Raw genomic sequence first — 3,036 nt, 5'->3', positions numbered from 1 at the left:
TGACCCTATATGCCAATGCGCACTGTAAAAGAAGCTCGCGATCGTTCCTAAAAGGCATCATGCAACACGATCACAGCAGTAATGTAGAACGAAAACCACACAATTGTTTGTGATTTTATGTGTGTGTCTGTTGTTATCTACAAATGTATTGGTTTGTGTGTTAGAATTACTGAAAATGTTTAATCGTCTAGCTACTGGAATCGTTAGTTTGTTGTTTATAAAATCGTATGTGAGTTTTGATCGCTTCCGTTATATTTGTTCGTTTATTTGCTTGTATTAAATGTTGATTTGGATCCTAAGCCTTCACTATCGAAATATTCCACAAAAATTGTCGCATTGAAATCGGTATGATATTTCAGCAAACGGATATACTACATATACAAAAGCTTATCATTATTCTAATACAAGATTTTCAGTATGTAACAGAAATGTTATATATTATTATATGTATAGATTTTGTTATGATTTCTATATCCCGGTATTTTATTTCATGAATTGTTTAAATATTTAATAAGCAAAATTAGTTTTAAATTATGTTTCATAAGATTGTTCTGTAAGGTTTTTAGGAATCGAATCTAAACTATATCTTCTGTTGATGATATTTAAAAATGGAGCCTGACTAAAAATAAATTTGTATAAAAAATATATGTAAGACTTTAGGACGACGGTCGAAACGCGGTCTTCTTTAACCCTTTCACTCCTAAAGTTATGCAACATTCACGTTTCCCATGTTATTTTCGTTATCTATCACATTTGATGGGTAACTAAAAATTTAAAAATTGTTCTCATTTATTTATTTATTTATTTAAAATACTAGGCATAAGACTTGTAGTTTTATATTGCAGCACAAGAATTTGTTATTAGTATATCGCAATAGTCAAATAAAAAATTTACAAAAATTAATTTAAATATTACTAAGTACCTATATGTAAGTTGCAAAATTTCATACAAATATTAAATAGAAGTTATTTCAAAATTAACTTTTTAAAGGTTAAATAAAGCATTACCTACTTGTGGTTTACACGCCATTAGGTAGAATGTTTAAAGGCGTCTCAAAATTTAAATAAATAATTATGAATGTATAGTCGGGCATAGCCGATCATATGATACCCTACACCAGTCAGTATGTTGAGGTTCAAGTCATTTTCTAAAGGAGAGTTTCTATAGGGGCTAGGGTAAAATGAAGCCCGATGATTACAAAAATCGGTAGTGTCATTTAAGGTTCTATAAAACTAAGTTTTTTCGACTTTTGTTGGCATAATACAACATTTAACTTAATTATGAGCCCAAAGGCTCTATTTGGTTGATACAGTTGTATGGGGGCTAGTCAAAATAATGGACCGATTTTAACCATTTTCAATAGGCTTCGTCTTTGGGCAAAAAGAAGCGTGTTTGTGCTAAATTAAATTATTTTGAAAATTGCGGCCTGTACCTTGCGCACAAGGTATACATGGACAGCCAGCCAGACGGACATAGCTTAATCGAATCAGAAAATGATTCTAAGCCGATTGGTATACTTTAAGGGGTATATGACGAATATTTTTGTATGTTACACACATCAGCACAAACCCAATATACCCTCCCCACTAAGTTGGTGCAGGGTATAAAAAATGTTTTTGATGATAGGTATTATAGAGAAAATTTAATCTGAAGGTATGTGTGTATATTTTATCAGCAAACATATTTTTGAATTTAGTTTTGAACTTTTCTTTCAAGTTTTGGAAATGTTTTTACACAATATTTTTATAGAAAACATTCTATTTATTAAAATATTATTCTCCATGCAAACCCTCCTTCAGCAAGTTACTTGAATTTCAAAATTTACAAATTTTACAAAATTTCCCCAGTTTATGTCAATGTTTAAAATCTCCACATCTGAAGAAATCGATGCATATGTAGCCATAATAACTCTCTATTCAAATACATATGTAAATACATACACATCCTCAGAGACGGCAAATACAGTATATAAATTGTACATGTCTACATATATACATTGGACCCTAAAATGTAAATTACTGATGGTCCCACCGAAAATTAAAATTTAGTTCAATCTAAGATACCATTTCAGAAATTTTTTTTAAACATTTTTGAACTTAGATTTTAAAATAATTTTAAATATAAACTCTCAAAGATATGAACCTTCAAAGTTTTATACATTTTTTTTAAGTTTTCGAACAAAGTTGTTTTTTTCTCCATAAATTTATATTGATAATATGAAGGACATTAGAAGACATGAGGTAAGAGGGATTTTTGGATATTTGTTTATTTGGGAGTAAAAATTAGAAAAACGAGTAAAACAAGTTTTCTTGATTATCTTACACAATATTAGTGATACATAGAGCAGATGGGTACTTTTCGAAATTCGTACTTTTAATGGCTTAAAAAGGAGTGATTTTGGTTCTTTTTTATTAATTAATAAAAGTTATATAGTTTATTTAATAAAATTATAGATACCGACAGAACATAAGATATTGGTATATTATTTTGGAATTCGAGAAACACTTCCGGAACAATCTTGAGTTATATCTGTGATATATAGATTTAAAAACCGAATATTTTGTGAACTTAATTTTCGAAAAGGAAGAATTTATTCCACTATTTCATCATTCCAATTGTTTTTTTTTGAATTTTAATAATATTTATATAGAAACAACTATATTTAATCTGCATGGCTCTGATTGAATAATTAATCTATAAGAGAGAAATGTTTAGTACTTATACATTTTGAATTTTCTATATCATTGAATAAAAGAGAATCTTTTTTTTCAAAAGATACTTTTTGAACATAGACACTGGAAACAAAACATACACAGTGCTTAAATAATGAATGGGAAACTTTTTGGTGCTTTTTAATTTTATTTTGATTGGGTACGCTAGTTGTACATTATTAAAATAATGAAAGTTTATGTTTAAAAAACTGTAACTTACAGCTTAATTTCAATTGGAACCGTTGTCGACAAATTACACAAAAATAGCGAGCGACGAATTAGAATTAAGCGACAGACCACATTTTTTAAAAAAAAATAAGATATT

This window comes from Lucilia cuprina, chromosome 4 (assembly GCF_022045245.1).
Source record: "Lucilia cuprina isolate Lc7/37 chromosome 4, ASM2204524v1, whole genome shotgun sequence".
Classification (NCBI taxonomy): Eukaryota; Metazoa; Arthropoda; class Insecta; order Diptera; family Calliphoridae; genus Lucilia; species Lucilia cuprina.
Note: the sequence above shows the minus strand (reverse complement) of the source record.